General features: G+C 36.8%; 1 protein-coding gene across 1 annotated transcript in view; it reads right to left on the bottom strand.

The window, feature by feature from the left end:
• The window catches only part of LOC121331105 (receptor-type tyrosine-protein phosphatase F-like), a 181,901-nt gene extending 162,782 nt beyond the window's left edge, over positions 1-19,119 (bottom strand). The window contains exon 1 of the mRNA XM_041278285.1: positions 18,857-19,119. The gene's annotated coding sequence lies outside the window, so the exon portion shown is untranslated. The remainder of the gene's footprint in view (positions 1-18,856) is intronic.
• Between the last annotated feature and the right edge of the window lie 1,102 nt (positions 19,120-20,221).

The raw sequence follows: 20,221 nt of genomic DNA on the forward strand, positions 1-20,221 counted from the left end.
CTGGGCAAAAAAAGTTACTGCAAATATATCAATATAACACCCACTGTGCAACCCTCCTCCTTCCTCCCCTCCCCCTGCACTATTTAGCTTCCCTTTTTATTTTTAATGACTGTCAGATGAAAATAAATGTATACTTATGTGTTAGTACACTTATTTTACACTAAGTATTCTGTGATATAATATTAACAGGACCATAGGCACTGTCCTCAAAGTTGTGAACTTTCACTAATCTGTGTACTGTACGTTCTTCTTTTGCTTTTGGCTTTTTAGGCTATGCAAATTGTTTTTCAGGCCTAGTCTACCAAAGCCCTTTTATCCATTTCGAATTTCATAACAAATATTGTATACAATTTAGCAATAAGATGCACTGCTCTCAGAGTTCTCTGTTTGAGCATTCAGACCACAGTGAATTGGTTTGTTTCAGTTCAATTTGAAAGCAAAAATCTGAAATCAGAGCAGCAAAGCAAAACCATGAATAAATAAAGGCCTGTATTAAAATAGTTTTAAAATTCTTGCTATATCACTGTGAGGTTCTGTGAACATCGATCCTTTGAAAGAACAATTGTGAACACTGACACACACAATAAAGTCAGGAACTCCATTTTACCAGGGAAAGATTGCGCTGCCCAACCCTGGTCAATTTAACAAGACCTCAGAGACTGGGGGATACACCGAGGTCCAAGCTAATTTACTATTCTTTTTTTCAATTTTTTTTTATTGAAGAATAAAAAGAAAGCTGGTTGGCTTTACGTTAAAATTAATTCCCTTGAAGTAGTTTTCTGAGGCATGAAAAAATTAACTTTCCACACTAAGGAAATGCAAATTGCATTCAAGCTTAGCATAGTTCTTTTACGCAAAATACCCGATCAGAAAGTGACAGGAAGGTTTTCTCTGAATTTCTTACAGTATGCTATTTAATAGTGGGTCTTGGCTTTCCCAGCTATTATAAAAAAGGGGTATTTATTTAAATATAAATACATACAGTGAAATGTAATATATAGTTAAAAAATATATATTTTTAAAGCCAGCTTATTTTTAGTTGCAGAAACGTTGTCGGCATTTCAATGACTAATATACAGTGCTAGCAGAATTTCATGAAGACTTCCACAATGTAATTACAACAGATACAGTAAACGTCAAGCAGACAAACAACTTCAACGGATTTGTATTTTTCTCCTCAAAATACAAGTGTTTAATACTGCTGCCAGCCTATACACATTGTTCCATCCTTCATTGTTCAAGCGTTCCTGCAACATACTGGAGACACTGTAAACCCAGTCTTGTTGAGAGAAGTTCACAGTTTATTAGTTTATTTTCTTTTAGATCAATTCTTCACAAGGCAACTTTTCATTTGGACACCATGTTTCCACATAATGTACATCACAAAACAAGTCCGTAAAACTTTATACTTTTTATTGCAGTTTAAGGCATATCACTTTAAAACAAACTATAGTATGCCTTTCTCAGTTTTTTTGTTTATGAATTTCCCTGTTGGAGGGCATTAGTTTCAAACCCACTCAGTTTGCGCTGAACATGCAGTTAGAAATATGTAACTTCAATAGACTGCATCACACCCAGTTCCACTCAGTTTATCAAATTTCCTAACCATAGGGAATACCTACAGTACCTTTGAGTAAATATACACAGTGACTATATAAGCCTCAAACCTACGGCAACACCACTGAACTTGACCGACCACAATGTAGACTAATCAACTTGCATACCTCCACTATCAGAAAATAAACCTCTTCTAAAATCCACATTCCATTGCGTGTCTTCACTGTAAGTGTCAAAAGTTAACTGTTTATTTACTATTATGCACCATTCACTAATTATAAAAAAGGTTGAGAATGATTTGTTCCTTCACTGTTCAGCTCCTGCTGTGCAACTAAGACAAAATTAAACATGCTGCGCTAGAGAAGAAAAGGACAGCTCGGATCATCAAGGGCATCATACAAGGCTAGAATATTAAAAGGCGATTGGCTTTAGGTTACAGAGTTTAAGTGCACAGATAGATTAAAACATGAACACATTCTAATGTAATCACACTGACGCATTCATCAAGGAATGTTGCTTCCAGTACATACATTAAGCAGCAACACCACGTCACTGGCAAACTACAAAGAAATCCCCCTCCCTAGTTTTTTTTTTTTTCCTCCATTAAATGTTGAATTTGATGTAAATTGTGAAAAAAGCATAAGGAATACTTTCAGAGAACCATAATGTGTGGGGAAAAAAGCTAAACTGGAAACCTACAGTGGCATCATAAACTGGTAATTTTTAATTAAATGTGTTATATATATATATATATATATATATATATATATGTATGTGTGTATATATATATATATATATATATATATATATATATATATATATATATATATATATATATATATGAACATAATAATGACTGTCAAGTGCCATATTTTACAGCAATACTGGAGTAGTACTTAATACTGCTATCTTGAAACTTGCAATTATTTTCCATCAGAGATCTTTTTTCACTGTATTTATGCATTTGGTGATAATAGTTATAAAAGGGGTCAATAAATCATCACAAGAGAAGAACACCAGCACAGTAAAATGGGTTCAGTGTTTAGATGGGATGCTGTTTAAATTATTAGACCCAACAATTTCACTTCAAACAGCCCTTTCAACAACATGTATAATTCAGTATTTGTGCGGGCTACTGCTTGAAAAGCCGAACACAGAAATCATCCACCAAAAATAGTTTTACATTAAAACTACACTACAATGATTCAGACCCCACAGGAACGTGACATTGAATAACGATGAATTCATTACACGTCTGGATACTTTTACTTTAGTCTTGGAAAAGGACAGGTTTCAGAATCAGTGTCTTTAAAAGCAGCTAACGGATGAATAACTACATTTTAAATATTAAAGCTCATTCAACCTGAATCGTATTGCTCTAGTTTTTGGCAAGGAGCCAGAAACCCATACCATCCTCCACACACTCTAAGTTGTGCATAGGCAAACATTACAACATTTGCTATGGGAGAACTCCCTTTTTCACCGTTATGCAGTGTTTTTTTATATTATTGTTTAAATTACTCAAAACCTTCTAATGCAAGCAAGCTGCTACTACCATGATTCAAAATGTCATTCCAGTTTTCTAAAACATAGCTAGATAAGACATAGCTGCTATGTAGCCTACTTTAATATTCTTAGTTGTTTTACTTTAATGGGTAACCCTTTAAGGTTTCAGGAATTTACAGTATGAGGGCATTGATATTTTACTGGATGGTAAAAAATAAAATAAAAATCAGCAATGCTTTACCGTATTTGTTTTTTTAATATTTAAACACGGGAAACTAAATCATTACATTACTGCAGTTTTGTATAAGCCATCACTTTGAATTCCCATAGGTCTGCAGGTATGCTAATTTAAGATTCCCTTTGCATAGCCATTACAGATATTAATGGCTGAGGAGGCACTGGAGTTTTTTCCTCTAATGGTTTTCATAATCAATTACTTTACAATATGAAACGTATACTGTTTTATTCTCTTGACAGTTCTCATGATTTCCAAAGCTTTCCAGTTAAAAGCAAGCAGTGGTGATGGATCTGTCACTCTTTACCTTTTCTCCCCTCTATAATTTCACTGAGTGGGAGGGAGTAAGTCTTTATCGCTGTCCCTTCGCTTAAGGGCCATTCATTGCACCAAAGATACAGACACTTAAGGTATAGGGACAAAGTAATTTACTGCCAAGATAAGCAATGACGTTTCCACAAAATAGGAGACACACCAATAGGCAAACCAGGTTATAAACATCTTAATTCCTGTATCAGAGATCTGAAACAAGACACCCTGATAAATCCATGACACTAATCTTGAAAGGAGATAACTATTTTTTGACATCCACAAAAAGTATTTTAATTTCAGGATGTTTCAGACAAAAGCCCTTATTCAGCTGCGTAGAAAGAAAAGTAAACACAGCGCAGTAAACGTGACCCAGTTCGAATCACGTTGGTATCGATTTGCTACTGACGGAAATGGACAGGAGCAGTTTCAAAACCTTTTTTTAACTCAATCAGACAGATGGAAACAAGTCACAATCAAGTTTGTAATCTGGATGGCTCAACTTGCTGTGCAATAGGAGTCGTATTTCCATCCCTGATGTTCTATTTACTGCCCCGTTGCAGCCTGTAATGCTTGGAAATACTGTAATGTACATTTTCAAATACGAGCCTGTTACAGTGAACCAGCAGTCGAGATCGATTGTAAACCAATTACGATATAAAGAAGATTAAATGGGGATACATAAACTATCGCTCACTTCAATCAAGTGGTAATGGGATGATTTGCGACACTGGTGTAATTTCTAGATATGCAATATCTGAGATTGGTAATATTATACAGTCGTCTGCATTTATGCTGGTATTGTAATTTAATCTTCATATAAATTAATATAAGTGAAATATTCTATTTACTGTTCTGTAAGTAGAAAGCTTCAGCTCTTCAATAGGAAAGCTGTATAGGATTGAATCCAATAGGACTGCTATACCAGAACTTAAAATCAGGAGTCTTTTTACTTTCGCCACAATTTAGAATGCCCAACTATCCCCCCACCCCCAGCTCAGGAGAACCAAAGGTTCAGTGGGTGTCCTCTGATCCCACGACCAAGCCAGCTTCCTCTTTTTACACCAAGGAACTCAAGAGCGGATGTCAGTGAGCTACCAACCTCTGGAGGACAAAGGCCAGCGCTGTACAGTAGGTGCCTGCTTCAAAGTTCTGTTTTTACCCTTGGTTCAGTTTGAAGACAAGACCCTCTGTTATAGTAGTGGTAGAAACATGTCTTTCATAAAAGCTACAGTACATTTAAACACAAAGTTGCACTTGATAATTTCACTGGTCTTGTTTCTTTAAATAAATATTACACAATGGAAACAGTGTTTATCCACTTGCTTACAGCCCCAAGGCCATATTCCACTATGCTAGTAATGTGTGCTCTTGCTTTTCGATAAAGAAATAAAAGTTATAGTTTGGTGGAGCACAATATAAAAAAGGCAGTTAAAATTAGGATTTAACGTGTAGTCCTATTAAGCCAAAGGTTGAAAAACTATTCTCCTGTGCGCTGTGAATTCACTGAAGCTAAAATGCACAGGCCTACTTAGGGTTTCCCTAGAGTCAAGACTTTAGTGAAATATTCAACAAAAGCAAATAGTTATATGTACACATGGTGTTTACAATTACATCACATTGTGCAACGTCCAAGGGCCTGCAGTGGACAAAGGGAGGTACTGTAGGAATTACAACACAGAAAATGTCAAGGTGGTTTACACTGTGCACTGTCTACTCAGTCAAACTGAGAGCACAAAAACTCAGAGCTCACTAACCCCATCTCAATAATAAAATCTGTTGTTCTACAGTAAACTCCAGTTGAGGTCACACAGGAAGAGGTAAGGTAGCTTTGAACTCTATGTAAGACTGCATCTTGCCACCAAGTGAAAATATGTTAGCACTAACAGACCAACTTATACAGAACGGGGAATAAAAAAAAGAAAACAGGGAATATATAACCAATTCAAAATAAATACATCCAAATCAAGCTGCCAATCAAGTGCCTTTTTGAAATACGGTAATCCACCAGTAAATACACTGTTTGAAAGTATTAGCATCAGCCACAGAGAAAGTGGGGGTTTAACAGGGATTTCTAGATAGAGAAATGAGAATCTAGCATAAAAAAAAAGAGAAACTTCTACTGATGACACATGTTTTGAATGGGATCACTTTATGATATGGGGGTAGGTGATTGCATGCTTGGTGTGAACAATTTCTTAAATCCACTGTAGTCCACTTCAAGACAAAAAGTGCAGCTTGCGTGCAACTTTATCCTGCAAGGAATTCTGGAATGCCAAAAATATGACATGATAAATTCCAAAATAATCCTTACCCAAACTGGCTGTTATTTGTTACTTTTTTTTTAGCCATGCTTTGGCTACTAATACTTCAGGTTTTGCATTTCTCCACTTGAAAAACAATAGCGTTATTCTCTCTTCACATCATTTAAATATGCATGAGTTGCTGTTGGGACAATTGCAAAACAAGTTCTGTGCCCAATTCAGATGCAAAAACCAACAGACCAGTATGGTAGGCGGCTTCTGTGCAATCCACCTAACGTTGCTGGCTGCACGTGAAAGACTGTGCAAAGGTACAGTGGTCTTTAAAAGCAGGATATACAGTACTCAATAAAATATGAGCTTCAGAATCTGTGGAATTGACCAGAAATCACACAACTGATTGACAGTCCATCAGTGAGGTTTAGGAAGTTGATGATCATAAGCTTTGCTGCCTCCTGCCTCAGGACTGAATAAGAAATGAGACCCTTTCCTTTGTCTTTGGTTAAATATTTAAAACAAAAAAAACCCAGTCTTCAGATATGATATTGATCTCACCTAGCAGAGGGAATGTTGCTAGGGTTACAGTAAGTGTTCCCCACCTTCCTCCAATGAGACCCGAGAACTGATGAGGATACAGGATTATAGTTCGTTTTTTTTCCCCCATCTGCATTCACTGTATCTCAGGGTACCTTTTCATAGCTATTTTGGTCACTAGAGTTTTTAAGATGATCATTTTTTTTTCTTAGATGAGGGTTAGAAAAGTCCATGGGTTCTACTCAACTGATTTAAAAACTGGTGGATCTACAAACCACCACTATTTAAAACAAGTGCCCTTATGCACCAAAGGGCATGTGGGTCTTTAGCGTATTTCTGTCTGTTAAAATATGCAAAAAGCAGGAGGGTCCGATTTTAATGAAGAGACAGCAATATTTAGATCCTTCACCAGTTACAGTAGATCAATTTTCTCCCTAAAACTGTAACTGAATTTGAGGCTAAAGAACAAATCCCCCCTCCCTCCTAAAAAATATGGCAATCTCTTACTGTCTTCTGGGGCCAGATGTACTAAGAGATCAAAAAACAGAATCGGATCCAGGCTCACTGGATCTTGAAAAGGCGTTGTACTAAATGGATCAGGGTCTGGCTCTACTGATCGGATTTTTTGATCCGATTTTTAAGCAGCGCGTGCGGTAACTAAGGAGGTAACTATGCAGTGATGGTGTTTTTTGCATGTGAGCAGACTCAACAAACTGTCAAGAAGGTGGGCTTCCCAGGTGGAGGAGGAGGCGTTAGCTGTAGCACATAGGGAAAAAGAAGAAATTATAAACTGGTAGAATTAATTAAAATATAACCACTTACAATTCCCCAAAGCTACTGCCATATATTGCAATTGGCCTCATGAATCACATTTCTGTCATCGCTGTGGGGCAGTAACCTCCCAATGTTAACACTGGCACCGTCTCCCATCATCCGTGTCAGGGATGTTACTGTAGGGCACTTCAGCTGCTTCACAAGTCTTTATCTCCAGTCCCCGCTCTGATATTATTCTGATCACCATTTAACAGTGTTGCTGATCTTGATTGCAATCAACCCTCCTTCCCCAGCATTTTCTTTCATTACTTTGCACTGTTTGCTATTCCCCTTGGTGCACCACAAATTAATTGCAATACAGTTGGACCAATTGAACCCCACAATTCTTCACCTTTATCTCTCTAAACACACATTTCTTACAATGTTTTGAAGTGGCAACCCTTTTGAAAACCTACCGTACTTCTATCATCAAACGAATATCGGTAACTAATCGGAACAATTTTCAATTTTGTACATTTAGAATTTGCTCCTTCAGGAGGTGAGGCCTGCCCACACGGTGTATCAAAATGGGCTGGTTGTCCCACCAATTAAAAACAGATGAAAGGTCAAATTGAAAATGAAAAAAAAAAAAACATCACTCAAACCAAAACGACACAGAGGAATTAGTAATTAATTAGTAACTAATTAATTACCAGTTAATCAGTTAAAAATTAGTAACTAGCCTAATGAATTAGTAATTAATTCTTCTGCTCTCGGTGCACCTATTCCCTGATAAAGGTCTACAAGCTGAAAAATTGCCTTTATCCAAAGTACCTTTCAATGTGTATATTTGAACCTTTTTGAATGGTTTTACACGCTCATTCAACACCCCTCCTTAGAGTAACGGTACAATGATTGTCATTTAACTTCTGAGAACCTTTTGTGAACGTATTCACACTGGATGTAATTCATGGTTTCCTACAGTTTTGTGTTAAATTGACAGTCCAAATCGGTTTAAAAAAGCTTCCTCTTACAATAAAAGTAACAATTTGCCAGAACTTAACTATAACCACTGCCAGCCACCATTTTCTTTCTTTCTTTCTTTTTTTTTTAAATGTAACCCATACATCCAAAAAGAAATAATAACTACAGAATAATAGGCAGGGGTAAAGCCGATATTGAACACATTTAAAAATGTAATTTGATCATCAAATATAGGCCATTAGTTAAACTATTTAAAGTAAAAAAAAATATTTCTCAAAGGAATAAAACAGCATGTGAATGTCCATTTATGAGTCAAAAAAGACTGGGATGGTCTTTCTTTCCACTAAAAAAACTGACCCTGGAAGTCACTGAATGGTGAATCCAACACCAACATTCATGAACAGGCATGAATCCAAGAAGTCCCCTTTCCAGAACTCCAGCTTTAACATGCCAGCATTGAATTGTATAACATCCCACTCTTGCTATATTAATCAGATAGGATTTGATTTAATCCAGATGGCACTGGAAATGAATGGCCTCCCCATACCACAAGCTCTCTACTGTAGAGTCTCCATAAACCCCTCACTTCTGCCTCAGCACTGACCTATCTGTCCAATCTAAAAGATAAGACTGATCAGCATTTTCTCAGTCAAATTTATTGAAGTCCTCCAGCCATTAAATATTTATATAAATGCTTTAGTATCATAATCTTACAAATAGCTGTGTTAAATATTTTAAACCCAAATAGTTCACTGACCTATGTACTCAAATGTTTTATCAAGAATGTTTTCACTTCATAATCACTGGTAGACTATTTGCATTATTGTCACTCATTCTCTTACCTCTTGAACATGCTTCTGTATGAAAGCACTTCAAACATGGAACCTAGTTCATCAATACCGTACTGCAAAAGCAAGGTAACTGGGTATTTCCACCCCATGCTGTCTCATACACATACTGCAAAAGGGCCATCTCTTGTAGTGTTTTTACAAATTACAACTTACAGCAGCAACAGTAAGTAAAAAAAGAAAAAAAAAAGATAAGCTTTGATTACAGGCTTCAAAGGATAAATACAGAGGTAAGAATAAATTAAGCAGAAAACAACTTTGCTATTTTATCAATTTAACTCAGAGCTGTTAATTAACTGTAATCTTCCAGCCAGAGTGCAGGCTTCAAATTCTCACATTCCTTCTTCAGATAAAATGCTGAAAACATGCATCAATTTAGCCTCTCAATTACACACAGGATCTTTTACTATTTAATTTCTGAAATGTAATTAAACCAGGCATTTTATTTAAGAACATAAGAAAGTTTACATACAAGGGGAGGCCATTTGGCCCATCTTGCTGGTTTGGTTGTTAGTAGCTTATTGATCCCAGAATCTCATCAAGCAGTTTCTTGAAGGATCCCATGGTGTCAGCTTCAACAACATTACTTGGGAGTTGGTTCCAATTCTCTGTGTAAAAAAGTGCCTCCTATTTTGACAGTGACAGTTGTTACGTTTGGAGAAAAAAATCTGGTGAGACAGACAAAGAAAAGAACACCATACCTACTGTCAAGCATGGAGGTGGCAATATCCTATGGGCCAGTTTTTCCTCCAATGGCACAGGGAATTTAGTTCCAATACATGGTAAAATGGATTCCTTAGCATACCAAAAAATATTGGCCAATCATCTGAAATCCTCCGCCACAAAACTTGGTTTAAAGTGCAACTGGACGTTCCAACACAACAACGATCCAGAGCACACATCAAAATCTACTTCAGAATGGTTAAAAAAGAATAAAATCAAGGTTCTGGAATGGCCTAGTCAGTCCCAATCTAAATCCGATTGAGAATCTTTGGTATGAGTATAAGGCTATGCTCAAGAGAAGTCCTTGGAATTTGACTGAATTGGAATAATTTTGTGTTGAAGAATGGTCAAAAATCACTAAAGAATCATGCCAAATATCCTAATAGTTTAAAAGAGATTATTATTGCTAAAGGTGTCTCAACTAGCTATTCATTTCACTTTCCTTGTCAGGGTATGAATACTTTTGAATTAGCATTTTTGGAGTTTTGCAAAAAAATTACTGAAATAAATAATTGTCAACATCTATTTATTTTGCCTCATCCACAAATGCAAAACTTTTTCTAAAATGATTTTTCCTATAATTATTTGTTTGAGAAATTTCTAGAAATTATAAATTTCCATTGGGGTATGTAACAGTTTGACTGCATCTGTATGTTGGATATTCATTTTGACCTGTGGAAGAAAAAAAAAACAAAACCAGCAAGAATGGCCTGTACAACAATCCTGATTAAAAGCACTCTGAAAGAATGCTAAATGTCTCTGCTTTTTTCTGTCAGGATAAATTTGGAATGCTCTTAGGTTTCCACTGGCAATTCTCCAGCTGGGGAAAAATTAAAGCTGAAGCATTTCCACTCAAAACCATTTATGTAATTTCCAAACCTATCTATTTTGTTTAAAATTATGTGACCGATGCTGACCTTTAAATTCTCCCCTAGTCTCTCTCAATCTTTAGCTAGGACAATCAAATTCAATTAATGACAACCACAATTAACTATCCCCTTCCCCCACATCAGAAACCTACAGTAGCTTGCTGCTGCTTGTGAGAATTACTAGGCATTATCCACACAGCTAAGCAGCTCTTCTTTGTGACATTGCGTTTCTTCACAATAAACAAAGTAGTCATAGAAAACATTATCACAAAGTAATACAGTAGTCTCACCTCTCGGGAGAATATGAATCAATAAATAAATAAAATGTATTAATTGTCATTACCCACATGCATCAACATATGAAATTAACTGAATAAATAAGAGAAAAGCAACAGGCAAGTGTATGTTAATAAACTATAATAACAAAAGTAGCAGACAAACCAAAGTTGATACACTGTCAAACTAAATTAACTCCGAACCCACACACGTTAAAAAAGCTCTAGATTAATTACCAATACATCTATAGGAGCAATGTTCAAGACATTTGCAGATTATTTAACAGAATGATGCAGCAACTCATCAGAATGGGAAACACAAATTGCTCGGCAGCGGCGCTTTTTGACATTTGTTTACATGCCATTTTATAATGATGAGGTGCACTCGTGGAAATGAGAAAACAAAATAAGTCAATGATATGATGGCTGTTCTTGAAAGATTGAATAAATCAATCTGTGTTCAGTGTGCCTCAAGACACTCTCATGGTGACAAGTCACTTTTGAAAAGACTGAATAAACCATTTTAATTTAAGGTGGATGACGAGATGAGTTATCAGGTTGCAAAACAGTACTGTATCAGCTGTGAACAAATTGCCATCAGTGCCATAAAGGTGCTCTTTTAAGTGAAATTCCTGTCATTTTAGGCAGAGCATTTAAAATAAGAAAAAATCAGCTTTACCAAAAGAGTGTTCTCTTAGGCAAAGTGTTCTCTTAGGAGGTGTTCCTATACGCAGAGACTACTGTAATATCTGGCGGACACGGACATGGATTGTTGCCTTTGCATGCATGTCAAAAAATGTTCATTCAAATATTCTGATATTTGTCAAAGCACTAAATAGTTATACTACTGGGATACAAACACATTGTATTGCAGTTTTAATACTTGGTAGATGCCAGTTTCAGCCATGAGAGGCACAGCACTCAATAACACAGGTGCTAATTACACAGTTTAAAATAAATAAATAAATAAATAACACAGTAGCAGTGCTGGGTTCATGGATGCAACTTCGTGTTATCCTTGAGCAAACATCCCAGTGACTTTATAACAAAAAGCATAGTTTTAATTCAATATAAAGCTACGCATGTAACGATAACGAGAATAATCAAATTGCTTATCGATTGGGACCCCACGATCATCAAGTCGATAATATTTTACTGAAATTGAATACATCATGAAATTAAAAACAAGTCTTATATATATTAACTTACTGTCAAAGAGATGATGTGTCCGTGAATAAATATAGGATGATGATGCAGAGATCAAGAGTAACCTCCTTTGTTAATGTATTTTATACAATTATTTTGTTTTAAATCAGTCCCAACTGTAGCCGCCTGTCTTGCGTGAAACTAATAATATTTAACATCAGAATTTTTATTCATTTTGGGCACTCGCAAAATGTTCACTCGCTTAACAACATCAGTTGAAATCACCTGGAATACAAAACCCGCCCCAGATGCCCATATCTACCAATCAGTGAGGAGAGTCCAGGGTGGTTATCGGCTGCTGTTAAGTGTCAATCAATAAATCCTGTCCAGTTTTCTTTTTAAAATTGAAACAAGTTTATTAACACATCAGGTTTAATTGGATTTAAGTTCAGGATAAAAGTACACAAAAATAGACAGTTTTCATGGTGAAGAATGAATTTCACGGTCCGTGTCATGAATTTCTGGATCAGTGTCATGTTTTTCTGAGCACTCCAGTATGTGACGCATTTTTTGGATGCGACGTGGTATGTAGATTGATTAGGCATATACATGTAGGAAAGAGATATTCTACATATCTTGGTTGTGATGTGGGCAGTAAGTCAATTAATAATAAATCCACATACATGTATCAAGTATGGAGCTGCAAAATCAAATTGTCTACCGGAGTTGTCCCTGTCGAAAGTTCCGTTGCAGGAAAGGGTAGGCTATCTCTAATATAGTGTTTGGAAAAATGACGATCTACAGTAGTTGTATTCACCGAAGATAATGCAAATCTAAGTGGCTATGCAATGTTTTGATTAAAACATGACAGCAAAAAAAGTGAAATGCATCTCTGCAGCCGTAGCACACTGGAAGGGACTGCTGCTTTTTAGCAGAAGCTGAGCCACGTAATTCATAAATTTTAAACAACAAGGCAAATTAAAAACCAAAAAGAGATCGAATTATTTCCATGTGAATAGGCCATAATGTTAATGTAGTTTTGAAACCTTGTTGTTTTTTTGTTTGTTTGTTTGTTTGTTTTGGACAGTGGGTTTAATGTTTTGTTTTGTTTTTTTCCTAATTTACCGTTATGTGCATTTGTCAGATTTTACACAAAACAAGGCAAAGGCTTGCGACGGCAGGAATATGAAAATCGGAACGTGTCTTAAAACATCGGGATTTATTTGAATTAGTTTTTTATACCATGCTGTATAAAAAGAGGACTTATTGTTCCTTTAAACTTTTACTGAGGGAAGTTTTTTTTTTTTTTTAAATAAGCATTTTAACTCGATAATGACCGATACGTTGTTAGAATTTGAACGGTTTTTGTGAGACGACTGTGATAATGGCTAATTATTTTTCCCCACGTCACTAATACTTTACCCTGCTGCAATTTCTAGTGTTGGTTTTAACTTAGGTAGGCATTTTTATCGTGGTGTGAGCAATAATAAAAGCAAGTATTGGTTTACAATTCCCTAGCTGTGCAGCGGTCAGTGTGATACAGAGGAGGCCAAAGCACGTCACATGTCACCTGCTTGTGCATCATTCATCTGAAAAGGCTGACCATCCCACAAATGGTAATTAGATGTGTGAATGGTATGAGCATGTCCTTGCCATCACATATTTATCACAAAATAAAACATTTATTTGGGGGGGGGGGGGGGGGGGGGGGGGGGGTATAGAAATTTTGTGATGTACTGTAGGAGATTTATGTTGGGGTCAGGGTGAACTTTTAAGATTTAGAATTTTGGTCTCAGAGGCGATCCAACGTAAATCAGTGAAATGCTAAATAAAATGACTGACTAAATAAAAATGCAGAGATGCATGAACATTACCAACCTGTAACTGGCCATCCGCTACAGCTACAGGGAGTACTGGTACAAAGAAAGTGCAGGCCTACACCAAAAAAGGGCAACTGTTGTGGTGTTGATAAAATGTGTTAAAACCGGCATTGTTATCAAAAATGACAGACAGTGTAAGTGACATAGCTACCAGAATTACTAAAATAAATAAATAGAATAAAAAGCAGGTGTTATTTCCACTGTAAGCTCTCCATTTACAAGAAATTAACCAAATAAAACCAACATGCACTTACTAAGTGGTATGAATTGTTTCTCGGAGGCAGCCATTACCTTAGAAATCTCTAAAAGCATTTAGTGACGATCGTACAATTTAAATAATTGAGCACCTTCTGTAGAGTGTATTTGTGAAGCTTTTAAGATCTTGCACCTGTAATTTCTAGGTTCAGAGCATTATGTTCATCAGCAGAATTAAATGAACTTTTCTGTGTCTCACATGATGATATTGTACAGTATGTCTGCATCTGATATTCCTTTGCATTTTACACAGCATTCCAAACCAAGCCTTGCATCCCAATACCCTGGCCATAGGAAATGTTCGACATAAGAACCTATTCCCAGGCAACCCAGATCAGTTTCCCACAATTATTTTACAAAAAGTTGTTTGTGCCTTGCATGCCTCCCTCTGCATTGAAAGAGTCCAGTATAATCCACTCTATTCACAAAACACAAAAGGTGTTAAGGAGGTTAAGCTTTAGTGCCTTTGGTTGAGGGTTTTTTGTTGTTTTTTTAAGAAAACAGAAAATTGTGGTGCAAAGTGGATTTTAGACACTTTCGATTAGTAATTTCTTATTTAATTACAACCCAACCTAATTCATTGTCCTTCAAAGAACCAAATTAAAAATGACCCCCCCCCCCCCTCCCCCTAATTACATGAGGAATCCCTGTATATGATTCAAGGTACAGTACAGTCCAGTAGAAAGTGATGGGAAAGTGGTGGTGTTGGAGGGGAAGACTACAACAGAGTTATTTCTCTACTTTTCATTCCTTCTAGTGTATTCATTATTTACATGAAAGCTTTTCATTTTTCTTCAGGGCCATGCTCTTTTTAAAAGGGTCTGTATGAAAATGTACTACTAGTGCAGTGCAATCTATTTTTTTCCCTTCTGCAAATTAGTTTTGACAAGCTTAGATTATATTTGTCTTTAGCTTCTTTCATAACAGCTGTAGCACTCACCAAACAAACAGACTAATCAGCAGCAGATTTGTGTAATTAATGTATATTGCATTACAATAATTATTGGTATGAGATGGTTAAGCAGTGCTTTATTTTTTTTTTTGTTAGGTAGAATGTGTATAATACAGGAAAAAAAATAAACTTAGCACATTTTACTTCTCTCCCCAATGATAAACAAACCAGTAATTCGTGTTGCTATCCACTTCTGTTGTTTATCTTTAAAAAATCATTGCATGGCCAGTGTAATGGCATGTACAATACCACCAACAGTCTTCAAGCACAGGTGATCTGGATTCAATAAACAAAGTCAAATTATCTGGTGATTTGCAAACTACTCCCACGGTTTCACACAAATTGTTTAGCTCCGCTAATGTTCTGCTACTGTACCAGTTCAGGCAAACCACTTTGGCTGTCACAATCACAGCAAACCAACCAAACACAATGTTTACACTCTCAGTCACACCTAAAATTAAAAAGATTTTTAAATTCTCCAGAGTGGCAAAGAGACACTGTCATTAAATGGCTCTTCAACAATTGGAAAGAGGGATCTGGATTGCTGCTGGGCTGTTAATTAGAACTGACAAAATGAACCTTTTGTTTACAATTGAGGGTTTAGCAGCAACTTAGCTTCTTGGAAGAAAAGCAAAGCAAAGTCTGCTGCAAATGAACACCATCATTTCTTGGAGCTACTTTCAACAACCTGTGAATAAGCTTAACTTGTGTCTAGTCACATCCTGTCCTTTGTACTGTACATGATCAGCCTTGAGTCTCTTCAAATAATTCCCCAGCACTGCTGCTCTGGCTGAGTTATACAATACCCTGGAAACAGCAGCATCACATGGTACCATCTATGATTTCCCTCTCCTTCATGACACTGCCGGTCTAAATCAGATCCATCAGACAGCACCTCTCCCAAATGCATTTCACCTCTTTAAAGCACAGCACCATTCTAAACTCCTGCTGTCTTGTTTACTGTGCTCCTACAGAGTTGTGTAACATCATTATGTTTGTACCACCAGTAGATACAGTCTAAGGCACTGTAATTATATTAATATGCTGGTCCCAAGTGATGATTTTAGCCGTACACCCATCTCATAGTCACTGCCTTGGCCTTTCAGATCTGCCCTAGTGGCAACTGCTGTAACATTCTTCCTGCCTTCAGGTTGTTCTGCGAACTGGGTTTATAATGATAAAGATCAGTTCAGTGTGTGCCCCAGCTTGTTTTAATATACGTTAGTCCTTTTCGCCTGCTGTACTTTACACGCAATGGATACCCTTGGGATACATGATCTGTTTTATTTAGAAACTAATAATACATTGTACTCCTGTATCTTTCCTTTAATACCTGGGGTTGTTCCTAAATTTCTACCTCCCATGTCTTGGAGTTTGTACATTCGTCCATCTATGGTTCAGCACTTACTGTAGCTAATTTCAGTTATAATTTTCGGATTCCTAGTAGAAATATATATGTTTATACCAAGAATTGTGGGAGTCTGGAACCAACTCCCCAGTAATGTTGTTGAAGTTGACACCTTGGGATCCATCAAGAAGCTGCTTGATGAGATTCTGAAATCAATAAGCTACCAACAACCAAACGAGCAAGGATGGGCAGAATGGCCTCCTCTCGTTTGTAAACTTTCTTATGTTCTTATGTCCCAATCTGACCTCCCTCCACGCTGTACCTCTATCTTCTAAAGCCAGAAAATTAATTCCCTACAGAAATACCAAGTTGTTCAGTATTCCATGTTGTTACTCTTTATTGCAAAACCTAAAATATGCAAATCATTTGTATTACAAGAAAACTAACTGAGCTGAACTTTGGTTCAAAGGTGAGTCTTGTCTGGCCAGACGAAAGTTATTTAAAAAGGAAATACGGTAGGCAACAACTGACTGTTCTGGCACCTTGCACTGGCTAAGACTGAGATTGCAGAGTCTCATTTAACTGTACCTCCCCCTTTCTATTCCCTCAAGGAGCTCACTGATGCTGTTCTCTCCTCTTAAACTCCGGTGGTGAAGCAGATTTAATACTCCTCCACAACATTCTGACACGAGAACGTTTTATTTCACCCTGCTAATGCAACATAATTTTGTTAAATCGAAGATATGCCGAGTAAATATGGATCTACAAAATGCATTAAATTACATTTGCTTGTCGGTCTCTTCTAAATGGAGTCTCCGAGAGGAAGTGTCATCCATTAACTCCGCCGTAGTTTTTCAACGGCGGCGGCGGTGGCGGTGGCGGGGCAGGAGGGGTTATCATGTCCATTTCAATAAACGAGAAAATTTGGAGAGGGGGGGGTCAGAGAAAGACACTCCATGTACCAAGACAAATAACATTAAAAAGGTCTCTATTAATTGAAATACCACCACCCTAAACTTTAAGGTGAAAAAATATCTTCACGAGAATAAATTTTACACAACGTTGATTCATATTGGCCTCGTTAGAAGATACAGTAGCATAAGAAGTCGTATTTGTGCAGCTCCGCGTTTAACATTTTAACGGCGCGTCATATTTTAAAACTTGCACGCGCCCTGGTGTACCAGGCAGTATTCAGCAGCTGCAGCACTAGCCACTTCTGAACATCATTCCCTATCTGAACAAAGTGACAAATGCCACATACAGATAATATACACATATAGAACAGGAAGATTAATTATCGAGCAGGCCTCGTCTGGAATTCATTCCTTGCAGATATAGCGTCTAATTTACTTAAAAGCAACAATTTTCTTAGACAATCTGCTTAAGATAAGCTTAATGGTCGAAGGCTAAGCCAACTGTAGCTACAGGATTTCACCGACTAGATAATGCAACACTGGTGACAACTAGCAATCAGTAAGGATTTAGAAAGAAACGATAATTGTATTTCTACTACATAATACAAATTTACAAGCACTGCAGTCTGTAAACCCGCCTTAAGCACGCAATTCCATTTGCAAATGTCATGATTCCCGCGACATATTCACGTAGCTTAACTGTACTAAATATACATTACTGATATCGATGTACAGGTGCATTTCTTATAATCCAATAACCTGATTTGATGAAGCACTGCATTGTTTTGGATATATTTAAAATGACAAAATGCGGTTCCAGTTACAATTTCTTACCTGTCACTGGAACCTTCAATTTGAAATCTTGTTTTAAGTGGCAATACGAAACATTTCTGAAATATAATTGTCTTGTTTTATTAAAATATCTTTATGTTTAGATTGTCTCGTTAACAAACGTACTTTTACCTGTAACTTACCATAGCTGTTCTGAGCACAAACAGAACAACAAACGAAGTGTGATATTACACATAAAACAACAATAAAATAGATAACCAATTCAAATGTGTAATACTGGAGTTTGGACATATCATAACATAGCATTAAGTAAGCCGTAAACATCTCAATTGTAGCGTTTTAAAAAAACACAGACCTAAATGTATTTAAGTACAATTAATTATACGTTCATTCACGAAATTACCGCTCAGTGAAACTGGTCAACAGAATATAAATTAAACAGGAAAGATTCACTAACATCCATGAAAAAGCATGCAACGTCTAATAATAATAAAATAAAAAAACATAAAAATAACAGTTGAAGAAAAGTGGCTGCATTGCATACATTGATATTTAAAAGTTTTTTTCAATTGAACTAACCTCAAAATTAACCTGATTTTAACTGGCTGTTTTATGTGGCACTTTTTATATCAAATATAATTTTATCTGAATACAAAAAGTATTTAAATTATTATTTAAATAAAAATAAATACAAATTTAAAAAAAAAAAACTCACCGCGTCTCCGTCACTCTTTGCATTTCTCTCCCTGCTTTTCACCACTTCACTCTCTCGATTAGGGTTACAACATATAAAATCCCCCTTTTTAATGAATGAAACCAATGATGAATCCAGGGATAAAAGCAAAACCTTTATCTCCCAGTCTGAAGTTTAGAGATAATCCTGTAGACGGTTAATTGTTACTAGATTTGTTCATATAAACAAGAATATTTTCCTGTGTACATTTCCCCTCGCAGCAGCGGGTCTCCGAGTTTTTCTTTCTCTCTCTCTCTCTCTCTTCTCTTGTTCGCTTGCTCGCTCTCTCTCTCTCTCTCTCTCTCTCTCTCTCTCTCTCTCTCTCTCTCTCTCTCTCTCTCCTCTCTCTCTCTCTCTCTCTCTCTCACACTCACACACACACACACACACACACAGAGAGAGAGAGAGAGAGAGAGAGAGAGAGAGAGAGAGAGAGAGAGGGATCGTCCACGTTAATTAAACGTTATTCGACTTACTCGTATAACCAACCACACTGTAATATATAAGTGTAAAGAGTAAGTAGCGATATATAGCGTCATGACAACTTTTTACACTAACTAAAGTCTGTTTCAAAGCTCTTTTCAAAATGGCTGATCTAGTGCACTGGGGTTCCTGATCTGTCCTCTAAATCAGGGTTTCCACAGTCCGGGTACTGAAGACCAACTGTAAGAGAACAGTTTTATTTAGCTTATTATGTGTGAGGTTCACAGGCGCCAACGGGCCACTGCCCACGCACTTTTTAAACGGGGGGGGGGGGGGGGGGGGGGGGGGGGTCTCTCTCTCTCTCTCTCTCTCTCTCTCTCTCTCTCACACACACACACACACACACACACACACAGTGAATCTCATTGATAAATCCATAAATTAAGACGACATCGGAACTGTGTTGATAAACAATAATCCTAACGTCTCGCTAGCTGTGCCGCCAGCTTTATAGAGGAACATTGCAGCTTGCGACAAATCATTTGGGAAAGAATGAACGCAGTGAACCACAGTTTATATGTGGTAGTGAATGCTGCTATATTCGTCATTTTATAACACTGTAAAACTGTTGAAACATTTGCTGCAATTTCATGTAATTTAAATACTTTGTAGACAGCTGTGTAATATTATTAATCAATGTAAATGATGTACATGGTCATTTTTGTTTGTTTGTTTTGAAGTAAACCGCGCACTACCCAACATTCAAGTAACAAGCTTATTAGTAGTCGTAGTGGTCGTAGTAGTGTAGTAGTAGTGTAGTAGTATTGTTGTTGAAGCTTGAAATAACCAGTAAACTGAGGGCGTGCGCGAACCCTGGGACCTCTGGCACTGAAGTATAGCGCCGATACCGCTGAACAAAAGAGC

Source organism: Polyodon spathula, chromosome 18 (assembly GCF_017654505.1).
Source record: "Polyodon spathula isolate WHYD16114869_AA chromosome 18, ASM1765450v1, whole genome shotgun sequence".
Classification (NCBI taxonomy): domain Eukaryota; kingdom Metazoa; phylum Chordata; class Actinopteri; order Acipenseriformes; family Polyodontidae; genus Polyodon; species Polyodon spathula.